Source organism: Dendrobates tinctorius, unplaced genomic scaffold (assembly GCF_039654945.1).
Source record: "Dendrobates tinctorius isolate UK_male_01 unplaced genomic scaffold, ASM3965494v1 ptg000016l, whole genome shotgun sequence".
NCBI classification, from domain to species: domain Eukaryota; kingdom Metazoa; phylum Chordata; class Amphibia; order Anura; family Dendrobatidae; genus Dendrobates; species Dendrobates tinctorius.
The window spans coordinates 67,875,510-67,896,985 of NW_027361684.1; the positions used below are offsets into that span (position 1 = coordinate 67,875,510).

Genomic DNA, 21,476 nt, shown 5'->3' on the forward strand with positions numbered 1-21,476 from the left:
AAACACAAACCAAACTGAATGTGACTTTAGAAGAGCCAAATGGTCATTTTTTTCTTGGTAAACATATCCATATCGTGTTTGCCTACAGAAACCTTTATAAACATTCACATATTTATCCCAAGGTGTCAAAAATGTTTCCATGCAATCTTGATATCAACATGAGGCACATAGCATACACATGATTTCTTTCGTCTTGGAACGTTAAGGGAGAAGGACGAGAAGCATGACAATGCTTTGCAGTCCACATTGATATGCAAGAGATAACAGCAGCATTTCTCAAGCTGACGATAAAGGATAACCATTGCAATACAGGCAGAGGAATAATTGCAAAGGCAAATAGTTTATCAACATGCCGCCCGAAATGCTCAGAGCAAAGATGGCAGGCAGGAAGACTGGACACGGCTTCTTTGTATGGGGTATATTTATCAAAATACACTGTGTCCTCAAGAAAAGCTAAGCTCAGGCATTACCATTTTATACAGTGTTCTATCAAAGCCTCCGGCACTGGCAGCTTTACTGTGCATGATAAACACTCAGCGCACAGGGACCAAAATGACTCCAATTTATACTTCTCATCAAGACGTTGCAAAATAATAATGTTGATTTATTGAACAGTCAATATTAAACCTTAATGTTTTGCTTTAGCCAGGTTTTAAAGTTTACAAAAGGTATTGACGATGAATAAGGGCACATAATTCAAATAATCCATAATAAAGCATGCAAAGGTACAGTATCAAATATGCTTAGCGATTAATCCTCAATTTTTACCATATGCTTTACTACATTACCAGATTATCTAAAGCATCCCCTTTTCTATATTCCTCAATTGTCAACCAGCATGTTGTTCTTACATATCTTCCCAACAGACTATGACCAAGGTGGTCACTGAAGGCCAAAATGACCCTAAAAATGATCAATGCAGTGGTTACCTGGGTCACCAAAACACCGTTCTTTCCAGACATGCTGAAAGATATAATACAAATTAAATTGCTCTAAGAAAATCAATGATAAAAGAATAAGAATAGAATACGATATATCGACGATACCTCAAACCCAATGTTTACATTCCCACTCAAGAAGTCTGAAAATACCTGCATGTCCATAAGAAACACACAGTGTTTTATACTGTGGAGTTACGACTAACCTGTTGCATACTGTATGAATTTGTCTCCTTGAAAGCTGTTGATTTAATGATTCGTGGGCTAATAGGAGGTTTCCCTGAACACACATTTAATGGATTTCCTCTGCCAGTTGACAGCTGTCAAAAGACTGCTGTTTGGGCAGCGAGCAGATACTGTCTGGAGAAGGATGGCTGGCTGAACTACCAAATTCTCCTTGCTCTTAAAATATAAATTACTCTATTCCATTATATTTTGTGTATTTTCCAATACTGGATGTTGTTAAGGTTCTGAGATGTTTAAAATGACAGAGAGAATTGACATGCCATGTTTATAGTGTATAGACCTTTGTGTCTTTACTACTAGTTGGTAGTAAATTTATAAATATCTTCTCATGATTATTGTCATGGGTAGACGAGCAGAAAACACATTGTCACTATTTGTTCATAGCACAGTTTCGAACAAAAGACATTCTATAAGAAAAAAAAGAATATTTTTAAAAGAAACATATTAAAAAAAAAAAACCTCCACAAAATAATTTAGGATTATATAATCAAAAAAAGAACCAGAAAGCACATTATAATCCTTAAAAATTAACTTTTAATTCAATCACTAAAAATATATAATAGTAGAAATAACTAAATACCCAGGGAGTCAAAGATCAGAGCCAAGTAAGCAAAATCAATATTACTTGTGCATATAGTTATAGACCTCGGGGCAAAAAGCTACCATGCCCTAATAAGCCCTATGGAGGCCCTTCCTAACCGCAGAGGTTGGCACCCTAGTTGTTGACGATATGGCGCCCCTGCTCAACGTCGGCGTCCCTAGTAACGCCCTAGACCACCCTATGTATACAAAAATAGGGGACACAAAAAAAACACACACCCACAATACCGAAAACACAAAAGTGACGAGACAGTTTTGTCTCGTGCAAAAAATACTATAGTGCTGTAAACTTATCTCGTAGTATAGAAACCCATCAAAACCCAGTTCTTATCTCGGAGTACGGGTTTTTGCAGCTTAAATAAGACTTATCTCATAGTCAAAAATACTAACCTGCTGCAGTAGGCAGGCCCATAGAAAGAAATGAAAAATACCGAAAAAAACGTTTACAGAGACATCAGTATATAATAAACAGCACACATAAAAATACATTTGTCCGAATTTAAGGACAAGCACATAAAATGATACGAACACTGCACATTTAAATGACAGAAATAGAATGTCAAGTTATGTCTGTCGCAGCCGTTGCAAATAACCCAGGGATTTTAATCACCCAATAACTCCTGAGGCTGAATCCATCTCAAAAAATTTGCACAAGGAAACTGCACAGTGCATTGTCATTTCGGCCAGGGGTAATGAGTCCCCACTTTTTGACCCCTGATGAACCCTCACCAACTTAAAGGTGGAAATGCGTCGGGTTCCGTCTGCATCTATGGCTGATAAGTATATTGCTGCACATTTTATTTGGCAGACCTTATGTGCTACCATATAAATGACCACTGTTAACCCTATGAGACGGAGATTTCTCTGTATTATTGCATTTTGATATATGAAATGCTGAGCACTGCATTGATATTTGATATATGAATCCCCTCTGTTTTTTATATCATTTTGGGGAGTATACTCAGCACAGTCCATCTATATAGTGTTCTTGCATTTTTTTTTTTTGAAGGGTCATTGCACATGTATTGTGTTATATCTTGCTTGATTTTTGGCACCACATGAGAGATAAGTTTTATTGAGGTGCTGTTATTTTAAGCTTCATGAAATATTGTTCTACATGTATGCTGTTGCTTAAATATCGCATATGGTGTGTATTGTTTCCTTGTGCAAATTTTTGAGGTGGATTCAGCCTCAGGAGTTATTGGGTGATTAAAATCCCTGGCTTATTTGCAACGGCTGCGACAGACATAACTTGACATTCTATTTCTGTCATTTAAATGTGCAGCGTTCGTATCATTTTATGTGCTTGTCCTTAAATTCGGACAAATGTATTTTTATTTGTGCTGTTTATTATATTGATGTCTCTGTAAACGTTTTTTTCGGTATTTTTCATTTCTTTCTATGGGTCTGCCTACTGCAGCAGGTTAGTATTTTTGACTACGAGATAAGTCTTATTTAAGCTGCAAAAACCCGTACTCCGAGATAAGAACTGGGTTTTGATGGGTTTCTATACTGCGAGATAAGTTTACAGCACTATAGCACAATAACTGTCTCGTCACTTTTGTGTTTTCGGTAATGTAGGTGTGTGTGTTTATTTTTTGTGTCCCCTATTTTTGTATACATAGGGTGGTCTAGGGCGTTACTAGGGATGCTGACGTTGAGTGGGGATGCCATATCGTCAACAACTAGGGTGCCAACCTCCGCGGTTAGGAAGGGCCTCAATAGGGCTTATTAGGGCATGGTAGTTTTTTGCCCCGAGGTCTATAACTATATGCACAAGTAATTTTGATTTTGCTTACTTGGCTCTGATCTTTGACTCCCTGTGTATTTAGTTATTTTATACTATTATATGTTTTTAGTGATTGAATTAACAGTTAATTTTTAGGGATTATTATGTGCTTTCTGGTTCTTTTTTTTAAAAGAAAGATATTGTAAGCTCTGTTTGCCCTGACTTCTGAATAAACATAATAATTATTGAGGATAACTGTCACGGGTGTGTCAGAGGCTGCAGACAGTCGCACTGCATCTGGCTGCAACAGGTCTCAGCGCTTGGCCTTGTAGACTAGTGGCGACCTCCTCCGGCCTTAATGGTGTCACCTGGATCTGGGTGTTTATAACTCTCAACTCCCTGTTGGGAGTTGCGGATGTTATTTTCTATTTGCACTTCTCTGTTGTGGCTTGGAGCTGTAGCAGTCTGCTAGCGTCCTCTTGGAGTTTGGAAGGCGTCAGTGTTTCTCTCTGAGTCTACTCAAGCTAAGTGTCTCCCGCGTTTCATTTATACTTGCTGTCTTTAGTGTTAGGTGGATTCACTAGCGCCATCCTTCCTGCTGCAGGGCTTGTCGCTAGGGTAATACAGGGATTAGGTATTGTGCTCGGCGATAGGTGTAAAACTTATATAGGAACGGTAGGACAGACAGGGTGATGCTAGATCAGTCTAGGGGTCTCCACTTCCCCCTTCCCTAGTGTTTGGTTCCCCTTCCCTTATCCCTTTGTGTTGCACTTAGTCTGTCCTACATTGTGCGTGACAATATCTCCTATTTATATGGCATATTAAGACATAAGGGCATTGTAGAGGGGGGTCCAATAACCATCTTTGTGTGTTAGGCGTCGGATTCCTGCAGCTGCACAGCGGGAATCCAGAGCCATACATCCAGCGGTCTCCCATTCCTTTCCGACCACTCAGGGACCTGCGCCGTAATCTCGGCGATCCAGGTGCCCTGCTTAGACCAGCTCTCTGAGTCTGGATGTTGCTGCCACCTCTGGACCAGCAATGGTAGTGCAACCTGCTTTGCAGGAAACCACTCTAGAGGCTAAGTCCTCTCGCCGTGGTACTGGGCATGCCCACGAGACGATCTCCCAGTGGAGATCGGGGGTCACGTGCTCAGGTCCTTGTCCTGATCTGATTGGCCCATCTCAGAGGTCTGGAAGGTCCCGGAAGCGCATGGCTATAAAAGGCCCGAATGGCCGCTCGCCCATGCGCTAGTATAGACTATACTTGCTATGTGTGAATGGTGATGGATGTATGATTCTGGTGACTGACTTATTATGAAACCCCTTCCCTCTGATACTACGCATGTGGATAGGGAATTAGAGTTATAGTCAGCGCCAGCCAGAGGCAAGCCATACACCACAGTGCATACCGCACTGCTACACTAGCGTCCGATAGTGTGATGCCTCACGGCACTGTCGTACAACGGCAGTAGTTACCACCACGCTGCAGTTAGCAGCACTTACTGGCGTCTGCGGTAGCGACGCCGCACGCACGGTAGGTCAAGATGGACCCCGACCTCTGCCTTGGGTCGTGTCCTGTGACCATATATAGTGTGTGCACGCCAGCTGAGACCTGTGAAGCTAACAGGCTCGGCGTTTATGCTTTATTCTTACTAAAGCGCCTCTGTGAGTTTAACAGAGACCGCTCTGCGCACCTCGGGTGACGTTTAACCCGAGCGCAGTATACCGCCATATAGCGAGTCCGCCATTAGTCAGCAGCGGTTGTTACGCCTACTGCACGGTGGACCCCGGGTGGCGAACACGCTTCCTATTATTTATATTTAGTGCTTTCCGCCGTCTCTAACAATGCGAGCTAGAATGAAAAACTGCTCTATATCAGTGAGACTAAGTTTGTGGATTTAAGACCTCTTTGAAAAATATTCACATAAAGTTTGTCATGTACTAATACTTAACTTCCTGCTTGCAGCTTTCGCCCACAACATTGTGCTTTTGTGAGAGACATTAGGAGTGGAGTGGATTCTGAGAGTAGTTGTCTTTGATAAGATATACCTTTTAAAGAATGAATCAGAAATCCCCATAAACATCTAATTAAAATCTGATTAGAGTGGAACAAAAAGATTTGCAGGACCATGGTCCAGTGTCCACGTTGGTACTCTGTAGCATATGGACCAAGACAGTGCAAACATATTCAAGTGCCAGCATTCTGTGAATGTCTTTTGATTACTAAGCCTCCATAATGTTATGATGGCCATCGCACCGCAATGTGAAGATGTTGCCTAGACCTAGTAGCAAGAGGGGCACATGATGCCATAGAGAATTGCCGGCACAGACGTGAACACTGCCCTCCTCTCAACTGCAACCAGAGCATGGTAGTTGAATCTTTTTGCTCATTTTTAATCACTTTATAACTTCCCTCATTTAAGTAAATAAATAAATAGACATATTAAGAACTTTGGAATAAATACTTGGGAAGACAAACTACGGTAATTTTGATTTAACATTGTCATGATCCCAGTGCAGGTTTTTGAGCTGCACACTGGGGGTTAATGTCTGGAGCTCTGTGCAGGTTTTGACCTGCACACTTGGGGTTAATGATTGTGGCCTCTTTCTGGTTCTGGGAGAGCTTCATAAACCCCTGGGTAGCTTCAATCCCTGCCAGTTATACTTTTGCCTTTGGCCGAGTGTACTGACCCCCGTGTGCCTGTTTGTTGCTATAGCTTGTTTATATGGTTCTGACCCGATTCTGTTTCCCGTTGTGAGTTTGCCTGTTGATTTTGTACTGCGTTATTATCTGTGTATGACTCATTGCCTGTGACTTGACTACTCTCTGCTCGCCCCTCTTGTACCTTGCAACTATCTGTGTATGACTCATTGCCTGTGACCTGACTACTCTCTGCTCGCCCCTCTGGTACCTTGCAGCTATCTCTGTGTGTGACTCATTGGCTATGTCCTGACTATTCTCACTGTCTATGCCCCCTGGTAACTTTGTCTCGCAGTTACTCTGCTAGGAATTGTCTTGCAGCTGCTAGCTCTGTGGTTTAGGCCACGCCCCTAGCAGTCACGTGCTTCAGGTCCTGCGGGTGTGAAGTACACATCTACTCGGTTGCTGCCCGCTCCACAGGTAGCTTTGAGCACTGTTCGCTTTACTCAGGACACGCGCACTGGCTCAGTGAGCAAGTTCAGTGCGGTGTCTGTGACAAACATTTTATTTTTCACAAAAATTAATTCAAATTAAAACTTGTGCCATTCATAAAGCTTCACTTTCTCAACATTGCAAAATATTCAACTGGTGGTTTTAGTAATGTAAAGATGTAAGGCTTAGTTTTGTAGGCCAGTGGGTGATGACCTGAAAAGTAGAAATCATAAATATACCCAAGTAGAGCAGGGGGAATTGGTAAAAAGCAAAATAGGCTCAAACAATAAATCTTATTAATGCTCTCCTTGATCTCTCTTAACATGAATTATATCACGTTATATATTTGCCAACTCTCCCACATGTTCAGTAGACTCCGAGAATAAGGAGGAATTTCCAAGAAGAGTCATCAAATCTCCCAAGCTCTACCAAACCTACAGAAACCGCTAGTAAACTAGGGGAACTAGTGTTGAGGTATATTGTTTCAGAAAAGGGGTAAAGTGGTGCCAGAAACGTCTAGCATGCCCTTGACATTGGTAAGGCGATACTAGTTGGTACCAATCAGTTTGTGGACCATACAGGAATCATAGTACTGATGAGATGTGGTCAGTATCACAAATAATTATTTGCATGCAGGTACCTTATAGGTGACAGCTTCTCTGATTGGAGTCATTCCCATCTCTTTCATCTCCATCCCATGATGACTTTTGGACATTCACAGATCATGTATGTAGACTTCCCTCTTTTTCAGTCTTCTGCTGCACATCCCAATAAGATGCCCTTAAAAATAACAGTGTTATTACAATGCTCCTGAATAAAAATATTTGCCCATGCTGTGCCCATGAATAATTATTGCTCCTCACTGCCTCCTGCACAAAATATGACTAATTCTGTCTCTCTTATGGTACTGTGGTGTAGTGACCACTGTGTCCGCTAGGGGGCACTGTGTGGGTGTCCCAGGACAGGTGTACAGGCACATCCAGTGTGGTAACAGGAGCAGGGTCCTAAATGACCGTTATGTATCCCAATGTGGGAGGCCTTGGGATGAAGGCTTGATTATGTGCTGATCAGCAGAGCTGATGTTTTGGTCCAATGTATTAGGGAGAAGCCTTCAGGTGATTGGTGAGACGGGTGGGATCAATCACCTACAAACCCACCTAGGGGCGGGTGTCTAAAATACCCATAGGAAACTGTATGTGTGAGAATGGTTGCAGGACCTGTGATGAGGTCATAGCCATGTGATCCGGTGGGCGTGGCTACGGACCATATAAGGTGGCCAGGGTAGGTCACATGAGTGAATACTTGGACCCGGTTGGTCCATAAGGAAGGTCTCATCTGGCTGACGTGTCTGCCTTCCTGAGTGCACGTGGAAACATGTGTCTGATAGTTCCCTTGAGGGAATGAACGTCTGCACTGAAAAGCAGCCATGAGGTAACCCAGTCAGGGGATATAACTGTGAGGCTAGATAGCCTGCGTACCGGACATAGCAAAGCCTGTGTGACCACAGGATTAACAGAGCAGAGCTCTATCATGGACGCTATGCTGATCTGATATGAACTTTCTGTTGCGGTTGCTGGTTTATGCTGCATAATAAACCGAATGGACTGAGTTATGTTGAGAAACCTGTGCCGGACCTGATTTATCCGCTGCCTAGCAAGTATCACCTACCTTAATGACAAGCGCTACCTTACAGTATATAATCTGCACATTCTTTTCTCCTATAAAATATTGCATGCATACCATCCACTCCTATGAACAATAAGACACCTTCTGCCCTTTAGAACAATAGACTCTACACTGTCTGTTCTTATCAACTATAACACATCATCACTCCTTATAATGTATAACTTACCATTTATAAACTATAACTAACACACTGTCCTGTTTAATGCTGTCTTTTCTTCACTGATTTCCCATTCTGTACCTATCTCCACACTGCCCCCTTCAGTCTCTTCCCATCTTCAGTGTGTCCCCCTCTCTGTTCTGCCACCACTCTATACTTCCCCTTCTTCATACTATGCCTCCTCTCTAAACTTCCCCCACTCTGTACTATGCCTCCTCTCTACAGCCACTGAAGCAGAATATTATTACCCCCACAGCTCCACATATATAGCCTGTCACACACTGTATGGTGGAAACCATAGCCCACTTATACACAGTATGATGCCCCATAGCCCCCATATACAATATGATAACACATAGCCCCTAAACAGAGTATGAGGGCCAACAGCCCCTATATTCAGTATGATTTCATACAGTATAATTCCCCATGTAATGTATGATGACCTCACAGTTCATTCCTCCACACACAGTATGATGCCTCATAGTCATTATATACAGTGTGAAGCCCAATAATTTTCTATTGCACAGTATGAAATCCCATACACACAGCATTATTACCCCATGATAAATTCCCCCCGTATGGTGCTATCAAAACCACCAACTACTGGGCCGTATGATAAAAAGACAAAAAATGAGCTAATACTTACCTAATCCAAGTTACCCATTCACCACTGCCTCTTCTGGATTGCCTTGTGCTGGACTGTTGCGATAAGGATGTCATCGCATCGTTAACATCCCGAGCACAGTGCCGGACATGCCACAGGACATATGTAGTCGGTGGCCTACAAGAGTAACTGGCAGAGCAGGGACTAGATGACATTTTGTGCCGCAACAGCTGTTAACAATATCAGTGTCCTGAGGGCACCAATCCCCTGAGAGTCACCTCAGACCACTGCCTGAGACAAGATGCTGATCCTGCCTCATAACATAAGTGGACATGCCCATGAGTGGAGGCAAAGTCGAAATACCATTGGGGTAACGGCCCTACAGATAAAGAGGTCCACGTCCAAACAGCATTTGTTACAGACAAATAATGGAGCCTACAAACCATTTTTGCATACAAGCCCTCTTCAGCCTGTGTCTGGCACTGAATGGATATGATATCATGCTTCTTCTTGACTCCTTCCTTCTCTTCTTTTCTCTGTGAATTCAAGTATGCTAACACAGAATATACATGACAACCTTCCATAGAAGGTATCAGTGGAGTAATCTTCCCAACATATATTTGTGAAGGCTCAAACAGTATTTAAGTAGAGCTGGCTAAAGTTTCCAAATCGGAAAGTCACAATAAAGTTATGTGACTCACCACATCCTTCAAGAGATAAATAGGCAGATGCAGATCAGTTTTTGTCATGGTCAGAATTAAAAATGAAACATATGGAGGATGCAGGATGCAGGATATTAACAAAATTAATGAATTATACAAAATTACATTTAAATCATGCTACTGTGTCCTATTGTGGGGACATTTAGATCACTTGCAGGCTGTTAGATGCTGATTTTTGTCAATATGCATTCAGTGATTCTCGAATTAGGTCATGGAGTGAAGTGTAGCAATGGTTACATTTGGCCATATCAGACGTCCTTATCATATGAAGGGAACCTATCTCTAGATTTATGCTGTCAGAATCACATGCAGCATGAGTCCAGAGCCTGGCTTTGTGCACAGATTGTGTAGGGAGTGTCGGCATGAAAATCTAAGAGTTACCGTATGTCTGAGATAGGAAGTGGTTGCAGATAGCTGAACAGCAGACTGGAGCTTGCTGAAGAAATAGCTAGACAATGGAGAGAAGTGGATAATGAGGCAAATAATGTAGTAAATGTGGAAGCTGAATGCTATGCCTACTGACAACACATAGCCTTAAAAGGCCTTTGGTGATGGTGTAGGATACTAGCAGGTGCATGTGATGCAGTGATGAGCAGGAGGCAGATCAAGTGTTAACGGGTGTTTTTATATAACAAGAGGAAAAAGATGACAAAGCTTTCTCCACGCAGGGAGTTGAAATGTACAAGTCACACAGCGGTATTGTGCGGATAGAAATAAAAGTACAGTATAACGGGGGGAACGGCCTGACTTCAGCTGTCACCAACGATAAACAAAAAAATCGTTAATAGCGAGAAAGTGAAAACGTAGAGTTCAACTTATCAGACTCTGACGTCCGAAGGGAGGTGGTTGGAAGATCCCATGATGGAGCCGCAGGCGGCGCGGCACGTTGATGAAGCGGTCCTGGATGTACCGGAGGCACTGTCTCTTGGCAGCGGTGAAGAGTCTGGGAACTTTTAGTGGGCCACTGTATGTCTGGGTACCAGATGCTGTTGTTCCGGCGTGTGAGGACGAGGGATCCGGTCTCAAGGCCGCAGCCTCGGCTGAGGAGTTGAAGTCTCCGACGGGGGCTGTGCACCCCAAGCTGTGTACGTTCAAAAATGTAAAAAAAAAATACCCCACATATGTTGCATCTCCACATTTGTAAAGGCTAATCTATCAATATATAAATAAATTAGCAATAATCCCAAAAACAGGCTAGTAGTATTAAAGCTCATCTATTATAACATCACATGAACCTAAGAAAAAAAGGACCAGGAGCAGTACATAAAATATATATAGATTTTATTATTATACAAAAATGAAAGATAAAATCAAGATTGTAAATAGGTAATTTCTGATTACATACATAAGGGAATCAGCAACACCTAGGTACCACACACGTCAGGTTAGGTAAAAAAAAGTGGCAATTTGATATAAATCACATATACCAATAAAGATGGCCGTGAAGAGTACACAAAAGGTATTAAATTATATACAAAAAAATAATATAATAACCACCAAAAAAAGGCGGATATACAAAAAGTGCAAATGACAGATATTTCTCAGTAATCATATAAAGTGCAACAGTGCATTATTTAGTGACCCGAAACACGGACCTACCAAAATAGACCACAGAAAAGAAAGTTATAGTTTGATACCTAACATGACTACCACCAATAATAGCCAAATTGCCAAAGAAAGTATATGGAACTTAAATAGTTGTAATGAATAAAGCCAAAAACCAACCTTACTGTGATGTGGGCTGAAAGACTTTTTTCATTTTATTGCAAAAAATACCGTATATACTTGAGTATAAGCTGACCTGAGTATAAGCCGAGGCCCCCTAATTTTGCCACAAAAATGGGAAAACTTATTGACTCGAGTATAAGCCGAGGGTGGTGCTGCACAAGGGTTAACGGTGGTCCAAAAAGATGCTGCATAGATAAATACCCCCCATAAAATGCTGCACAAGGGTTAACGGTGGCCCAAGATGATGCTCCATAGATAAATACCCCCCATAAAATGCTGCACAAGGGTTAATGGTGGCCCAAGAAGATGCTTCATAGATAAATACCCCCATAAAATGCTGCACAAGGGTTAATGGAGGCCCAAGAAGATGTTCCATAGATAAATACCCCCCATAAAATGTTGAACAAGGATTAATGGTGGCCCAAGAAGATGCTCCATAGATAAATACCCCTCATAAAATGCTGCACAAGGGTTAATGGTGGCCCAAGAAGATGCTCCATGGATAAATACCCCCATAAAATGCTGCACAAGGGTTAATGGTTGCCCAAAAACATAGTTATTAAGGTTGAAGGGAGACTTTAAGTCCATCTAGTTCAACCCATATCCTATCCTAACTTGCCCTAACATGTTGATCCAGAGGAAGGCAAAAAAAACCCATGTGGCAAACAGTAAGCTTCACATTGGGGAAAAAAATTCCTTCCCGACTCCACATACGGCAATCGGACTAGCTCCCTGGATCAATGCAATATTAAGGAAACTAGTGTATATACCCTGTCATATTGTACTTTTCAAGAAAGGCATCCAGTCCCTTCTTAAATTTTAGTAGGGAATCACTCATTACAACATCATATGGCAGAGAGTTCCATAGTCTCACTGCTCTTACAGTAAAGAATCCACGTCTGTGAGTATGCTTAAACCTTCTTTCCTCCAGACGCAGATGATGCCCCCTTGTCCCCGTCACAGGTCTAAGAGTAAAGAGATCATTAGAAAGGTCTTGATATTGTCCCCGCATATATTTATACATTGTAATAAGATCACCCCTAAGCCTTCGATTCTCCAAACTAAATAACCCCAAGTGTAATAACCTGTCTTGGTATTGCAGACTCCCTAGTTCCCTAATAACCTTGGTCGCTCTTCTCTGCACCCGCTCCAGTTCAGCTATGTCTTTCTTGTACACCGGAGACCAGAACTGTACACAGTATTCTAAGTGTGGTCGCACTAGTGACTTATATAGAGGTAAAAGTATGTTCTCCTCATGAGCATCTATGCCTCTTTTAATGCATCCCATTATTTTATTTGCCTTTGCAGCAGCTGCCTGACACTGGCCGCTAAATGTGAGTTTGTTGTCCACCCATATACCCAGGTCTTTTTCAGTGACAGTTTTGCCCAGTGTTTTACAATTAAGCACATAATTATACATATTGTTCGCTCTACCCAAGTGCATGACCTTACATTTATCCCCATTAAAGCTCATTTGCCATTTATCAGCCCAAGCTTCTAGTTTACATAAATCCTCCTGTAATATAAAATTGTCCTCCTCTGTATTGATTACCCTGCAGAGTTTAGTGTCATCTGCAAATATTGAAATTCTATTCTCTATGCCCCCTACAAGGTCATTAATAAATATGTCAAAAAGAAGTGGGCCCAAAACTGACCCCTGTGGTACCCCACTGCTAACTGTGACCTAGTCCGAGTGTGCTCCATTAATAACCACCCTTTGTTTCCTATCCCTGAGCCAGCTCTTAACCCAACTACACATATTTTCCCCTATCCCCATTGTTCTCATTTTATGTATCAACCTTTTGTGTGGCACTGTATCAAAAGCTTTTGAAAAGTCCATGTGCACCATGTCCACTGCATTCCCTTGGTCCAGTCCGGAACTTACCTCTTCATAAAAGCTTATCAGATTAGTCTGACACGAACGGTCCCTTGTAAACCCATGTTGCTATTGGGTCATGAGGTTATTCTTCTCCAAATACTCCAGTGTAGTATCTCTTAGAAAACCCTCCAGGATTTTACCCACAGTTGAGGTTAAACTTACTGGCCTATAATTTCCAAGTTCAGTTTTTGTCCCCTTTTTGAATATTGGTACCACATTTGCTATACGCCAGTCCTGTGGTACAGACCCTGTTATTATGGAATCTTTAAAGATTAAAAATAATGGTCTATCTATGACTGTGCTTAATTTCTGCAGTACTCGGGGGTGTATCCCATCCGGGCCCGGGGATTTATCAATTTTAGTGATTTTTAGACGCTGCCGTAATTCCTGCTGGGTTAAGCAGGTGACATTTAATGGAGAATTTTATCCCTGATCATGTTATCCGTCATGGGATTTTCTTGTGTAAATACTGTTGAAAAAAAGTCATTTAGCATATTGGCTTTTTCCTCATCCTCATCCACCATTTCACCCAGACTATTTTTAAGGGGGCCCACACTATCATTTTTTAGTTTCTTACTATTTATGTAGTTAAAGAATATTTTGGGATTATTTTTACTTTCTCTGGCAATGAGTCTCTCTGTCTCAATCTTTGCTGTCTTGATTTGCTTTTTACAGAATTTATTTAATCTTCTGGATTTAGTTAATGCCTCATCATTACCTACTTGCTTTAATTCTCTAAATGCGTTATTTTTATCTCTTATTGCAACCCTTACAGCTCTATTTAGCCATAGTGGTTTCCTCCTATTTCTCGCATGTTTATTCCCATACGGTATATATTGTGCACAGGTCCTATTCAGGATGCTAATAAACGTCTCCCATTTTCTTTGTGTATTTTTATGTCTCAGGATATCGTCCCAGTTAATTGCACCAAGATCATCTCTCATCCGTTGGAAATTTGCCTTCCTGAAGTTTAGTGTCCTTGTAACCCCTCTACTACACATCTTATTAAAGGATACATGAAAACTTATTAATTTGTGATCACTATTACCCAAGTGACCCTCAACCCTTACATTTGATATGCGGTCTGGCCTGTTGGTTAATATTAGGTCTAGCAGTGTCCCCCCTCTTGTTGGGTCGTGAACCAGTTGTGAAAGGTAATTGTCTCTCATAGTTGTCAAAAACCTATTACCTTTGCTGGAACTGCAGGTTTCGGTTCCCCAATGTATTTCAGGGTAGTTGAAGTCCCCCATAATAATGACTTCTCCTTGAGTCGCAGCTTCATCTATTTGCTTTATGAGGATATTCTCTGTTGCTTCCATTATTTTTGGAGACTTATAGCAAACCCCTATCAGTAATTTATTATTTTTCCCCCCTCCCCTTATCTCTACTCTCAGGGACTCTACATTTTCATTAGATTCATATATATTATCACGAAGGATGGGTTTTAAGGATGATTTTACATATAAACACACGCCTCCCCCTCGCTTATTTTACGGTCATTTCTGAACAGACTATAGCCCTGTAAATTAACAGCCCAGTCATGGCTCTCATCCAGCCATGTCTCAGATATCCCCACCATGTCATAATTATGCTCCAACAACATTAACTCCAGTTCCTCCATTTTGTTGGTGAGGCTTCTGGCATTAGTATACATGCACTTTATGTATCTCTCTGTACCTCTATTCTTTCTTAAATTATTAACTGTTCTAACCCCACCCCCCATGCCACCCCTGCCCCCAATGTCATTATTTGTGCCCAGGTCTCTATCTGCACTGTCTTCCCCTCCTATAAAAGGAATACCCTCCCCCCCGTCCCTAGTTTAAACACTCCTCCAACCTTCTAGCCATTTTCTCCTCCAGCAAAGCTGCACCCTCCCCATTGAGGTGCAGCCCGTCCCTAGCGTAGAACCTGTAGCCAACTGAGAAGTCGGCCCAGTTCTGCAGGAAACCATACCCCTCCTTCCTACACCAATTCCTGAGCCACTTATTAAAAAGATGCTCCATAGATAAATACCCCCCATAAAATGCTGCACAAGGATTAATGGTGGCCCAAAAAGATGCTCCATAGATAAATACGGCACATATATTGCTGCTGCCGCTGCAATTAGAAGGAAAAAATTTCATACTTACCTCTCCGTTGCTGGGGGCCAGGTGCCGGTGACCTGAGCAGGCGGGGACACTGGCGCGCTATGTGGGACAGGTGCTAGTGTCACCGCTGGCTCAGGCCCCCGGCACTGGCAATATTCACATGTCCTCGTTCCATCGCTGTGCGCCGCTCTGTCTCCTGAATCCTCTGCAGTGATGTTCAGCAGAGGGCGCGCACTGACTACGTCATCGCGCCCTCTGACCTGAATGTCACAGTCAGAGAACACGGAGGACAGAGCGACGCGCGGTGGTGGAATGGGGACAGGTGAATATCGCCTACAGATCGCTTGGAAAACTGATTGACAGGTTGGTCACACTTGTCAAACATAGTGTTTGACAAATGTGACCAACTTTTTACTATTAAGGCTGCCTATGCGGCATCAATAGTAAAAAGATATAATGTTAAAAATAATAAAAAAAATAAAAAATCGTGATATTCTAACCTTCCAGCGGCCGCTGCAGCCTTCCCGATCCTCGCGATGCTCCTGGCGAGTCCCGGTCCCAGTGATGCCTTGCGACAATGACCCCAGATGATGTAGCATCACGCGAGGCCGCTACGTCATCACAGGTCATTGTCGCAAGGCATCACTGGGAACGAGACTTGCCGGGAGCATCGCTGAGGCCTGGGAACGCTGCGGGGGCCGTCGGAAGGTGAGAATATCATGATTTTTTATTTTAATTATTTTTTTAACATGGATATGGTACCCAGGGCCTGGAGGAGAGTCTCCTCTCCTCCAGACCCTGGGTACCATCTGCACATTTTCCACTTACTTTGCGCATGGTGGGCATAGCCACATGTGGAAAGTAATCAATGCATTCCTATGCATTCCTAAGTGGATCAATGTATTCCTATGTGTGCGGAATCCCCGTGATTCCGCAGAAAGAATGAGCATGCTGCATATTTTTCCACAATGTGATTCCGCCGTGGAAAAATATGCAGCATTAGCACAGTATGTGCGAAATGCCATTGAATTCAATGGGTTGCGGATTTATAGCGTTTTTGCGGCTAAAAATCCGCAATGTGTGCACATAACCTTACAGTTGCTTGGTTTTGTGAGTGTGATAATTCCCTGTCTTCTTCTACTTTGTAGTAAGAATAATAACCAAGCCCATTTTCTTCATACAAGGAGTGGGCAACACTCCATATACTGATATACGTATCATATAGATCATGTCACAATTATGCAACATATAGATCAAGAGTCTCACATAAATGTAAAATAAAATCTAAAATACTTTATTTCAAGATCTAAAATATGACAGACATGACAAATATAAAAGGGGTTGCCTCAAACCAAATAACACATAAACGGGACGAACGGCTGCAGCAGTAGGACATTAATTGGATTTACAGTTAGCCATATGTGGCATTCAAAAAAATATTTTTCATGCATTTTTCATGCACATATATCCAAATTGCACAGATAAATTTATACTATATTAAGGATAATAATTCCACATTTGCATGAAGTCTGAATAATATTACACACGTTGGTGACAAAGGGAGTATAACCATTTCCGGTCAAACTAAAGGAATCTTTTTCTTTGGTCCTGTGTATCAGTAACTGTATTAAAGGCAAATACTATAGTACGTAGCTATGCCCAGACTTTAGCAAATGATTCCAAAGATTGCTAAAGTGCTAGGGCAGAGATATATTTCTTGCTATAATTAAAGACCACTACTGTTTATGCCTAACATACTGTTAAAATTCTTGTGCCCAGTTGCACATTAGAGACTGCAGCTTAAATACAGGTATATTGCATCCCTGTGCTCATTTACACATAGAAACCATAGCATCCAGCTCTCCAAATTGATGTGTCTTGAAAAGACACATATCATACTAACAGTGCAAGATGAAAAATAAGGCAAGGTACATATTACATAAGAGAGACAGAAGATTCGGCACTGCTCCTTAACCCCTAAGCAGTCCCATGACTGCTATTCAAGTCGAAAATCACACACCTGGACGACCGCCAAACTACCGTCCGAACGGGTGCTCAATCCAGAAAAGCAAACATGTAATCTGATTTTGTACAAAAGAGAAAAAAAAAGGTGATGGCACTCACCGTTCTGTCATGAAAATTCTTTATTAATTAAAAGGCATTGGCATGGGAGGAACGTACAGAGAGTGACAACGGCTGTTTCACGGGATCCGTTGAAGCGCAAGTGTGTGAAACAGCCGTTGTCCACTCTCTGTACGTTCCTCCCGTGCCAATGCCTTTTAATTAATGAAGAATTTTCACGACAGAACGGTGAATGCCATCACCTTTCTTTTTTTCTCTTTTGTACAAAATCAAAGTACATATTACCTGAATCCGTGCTGCTAATAGTGTGGACGCTGAGTGGCATGTTGTCTCACCGCACCCCGATGCACGTTTTGCTCGTGCTTCTCCCTGGGGCGAAATATGCCAAATATGGCTAACTGTATATATAACTTTTCAGAGTCAGCTAAAGCTCTTAGGCTGAGATCACATGTAGCATTTTTGCAGCGGTTTTAAACGTGCGATTTTGCCGCAAAAACGCGAAAAATAAGCATCCCATGCATTCCTATGGGATTCCGCAAAGCTGTGCTAATGCTGTGGTTTTTTCCGCGGCGGAATCGCTTAGCGGTAAAAAACGCAGCATGCTCATTAATTTAGCGGAATCGCGGCGATCCCGCACCCATAGGAATGCATTGTTCTGCTTACTTTCCGCATGTGGCTGTGCACACTATGCGAAAAGTAAGCAGAACATTTGCGGATGGTACCCACGGTCCGGAGGAGAGGAGACTGTCCTCCGGGCTTTGAGCACCATATACCTGTAAAAAATAGAATTTAAAATAAAAAATATTGTTATTCTTACCTTCCGGCGTCCCGCGCAGCCTTCCTGCCATTCTCACAAAGGATTACTGGGACCGGGAGCGTGGAGAACGGCGGGAAGGCTGCGCGGGACGCCGGAAGGTAAGAATAACAATATTTTTTTTTATTATTATTATTTTTTACATCCTATCTTTTACTACTGATGCCGCATAGGCAGCATCAGTAGTAAAAAGTTGGTCACACTCGTCAAACACTATGTTTGACGAGTGTGACCAGCCTGTCAATCAGTTCTCCAAGCGATGCTCCAGATCGCTTGGAAAACGCTAGCATTCTGCAACCTAATTACGCTTGCAAAATGCTAGTTTTTCAGCGGGAAATCATGGGAATTTAAAATGCGATTTTCCCGTGGAATGGAATCCGGAATTCTCGCGGTAATTTCCGCTAGAGTTCCGCTACGTGTGAGCGTAGCCTTAGGGTAAGTGCACACGTTGCGGATTGTGATTTTTCCACGCGGATTTGTCAAAATCCGCAGGTAAATCCAGAGGTCAAAAGACCTTCGGTTTATCTGCGGATTAGCCTGTGGTTTTCCCCTGCGGTTTGACACCTGTACAATGGAGCAGGTGTAAAACCGCTGCGGATTTTGCACAAAGAAGTGACAAGCTGCGGATTTGAAATTGCAGCAAATCCGCGCAGAAAAATCCGCAGCATGTGCTCTGCGGTTTTCACTTTCGATAGAAAATAAAGGTACTGTACAACACAGCAGAAACTGCTGCGGATCCGCAGGGCCAAAGCCGCTGCGGATCCGCAGCAGAATCTGCAGCGTGTGCACATACCCTAAGACATGAGCCTAAAAAGGAAACTCAATGTTTTTATAGCAAGACAACATGAACATCAAAGTGGTCTAAGATTGGCACAATAGGACCACAGGAGTTGGTGGAGTAAAACTTTATTGTTTTGTTTCCTAGAATATTTCTGTACCATTTAAAATTACTTAAACCATTAAGATTATTATTATTTAACCCTAATCCACATTAGATCACCAGGTAGAGTATACGGAAAGCGGTATAGAAATCATGAGGTAGACAACATGGCACTTTCTTAAAAGGTTAGATCCAAATAAGGGAAATATCAGAATTTTTTTCAACATTTTACACAACTTGTAAGTAATGTCCTTCCTACAAAAGTCCATTGAAGAGTTTCAAATCATGATGGTATAGATCTACAGCTCTGGCAAAAATTAAGAGAATACATCCAAATGTTCAGTTTGTCTCATTTTTCTCTTTATAGGTATACTAGCTTGGCCCATGCGAAATTTTCGCACATTGGTCGTCGGGGGCGCAAATGTAAATGTATTTCATGAGCTGTTGAACACAGACCGGTATTTATATATGTAGATTGGTAATACAATAAATTGCTTTGATAAGTAGAGGCCAAAAAATGTTTCCCGGTTGAGGTGCCACCTGCAGGTCATTGTGTCTTTCTGCAGGTTTATGAAAATTAATGTTTAAACTGTATTTAGTGATAAAATTGTGAATGTGTGGCTTGTTTGGCTGTTTTCTTGATGAAGGGAGCAAGTTTACCTTTCAAATGGTGTATCATGTGTGTGGGGCGAAGTAATTAGTGAAAAAGCAGTGCATGTTTACAAATGTGTTGGTAGTGTGCTTTGGGGTACTGTGGTGCCACTTGCAGGTCATTTTTCCTTATGGCAGGTTTATGAAAATTAATATTTAAACTGTATTTTGTGATCAAATCGTGGATGTGTGGTTTGTTTGGCTATATTCTTGCTGAAGGGTGCAAGTTTACCTTTCAAAAGGTGTAACATGTGTGTGTGTGGGTACAGTATGAACAGGGATACAAAGGAGTCACTGAAAAACAGAAATAATAGAATAGCTTTTTGAGTAAAATGTAAATTGTTCTTTTAGTCTACAAACTTCTGACAACATGTCTCCGAATTTCCAAGCAATAAATTTTGTTTTTTTTTTCTGAAAAGGAGAAATGGTCAAAATTTAAAAAAACACAGTGCTTTCAGACCTCAAATAATGCAAAGAAAACAAGTTCATAATCATTTAGAAGCAACAATACTAATGCTAGAAATAATAGAATAGATTTTTGAGTAAAATGTAAATTGCTCTTTTAGTCTACAAACTTCTGACAACATGTCTCCGAATTTCCAAGCAATACATTTTTGGGGTTTTTTTTTCTGAAAAGGAGAAATGGTCACAATTAAAAAACAAAACAAAACAGTGCTTTCAGACCTCAAATAATGCAAAGAAAACAAGTTCATAATCATTTAGGAACAACAATACTAATGTTTTAACTCAGGAAGAGTTCAGAAATCAATATACTGTGGAATAACCATGATTTTTAAAAACATCTTTTATGCGTCTTGGCATGCTTTCCACCAGTCTTTCACACTGCTTCTGACGCAAAAATTTAAGCAGTTCTTCTTTGTTTGATGGCTTGTGACTATCCATCATCCTCTTGATTACATTCCAGATGTTTTCAATGGGGTTCAGGTCTAGAGAATGGGCTGCCCATGACAGGGTTTTGATGTGGTCGTCTCTTAATTTTTGCCAGAGTGGTATATAGTGCAAAACTGAAGTGCTTTGGGATCAGGGTGCTAAACTTAGTCGTGCCAAAAGATAACATTTCTTGTGGTTCAGCTGTTCTCTCATGTCAGTTGCTTCCATTTAAGATTGTTGTCATTCTGCACTACTAGTTTCTTTTTAGATTCAGGTCACAGATGGGTACCCTGATGTTATTATGCAGAATCTGCAGGCAGAAGAACCAAGCTTTCCTTTAGTAATTATCCACTGTTAGGTTCTGAGGACTGTGAAGCAGCTTCAGAGCATGCAGGCCACTCATCATAGTTGTATTTCAGAGCTTTCCTCAGCAATCACCACAATCATCCATGCGATCTTTGGCAAGGGGAAGATGGACAGAACATTTTTTTTTTTATTCAGAGCTGATTTCTTTCCTGACTTTAACCCATAAGCACTACTTTAAGACTATGTGCACACAGTGCATTTGATGCATTTTTGCTACGTTTTTTTCCCCACACAGAAATAGGCCAAAAACGCTATGGAATCCTTATGCAAGCTAATTCAAT

At 41.6% G+C, this 21,476-nt stretch overlaps 1 long non-coding RNA gene across 1 annotated transcript in view; it reads left to right on the forward strand.

Moving 5' to 3' along the window:
- Nucleotides 1–21,476, forward strand: part of LOC141080607 (uncharacterized) — a 192,293-nt gene that overhangs the window by 1,576 nt on the left and 169,241 nt on the right. The gene's annotated exons all lie outside the window — the stretch shown is intronic.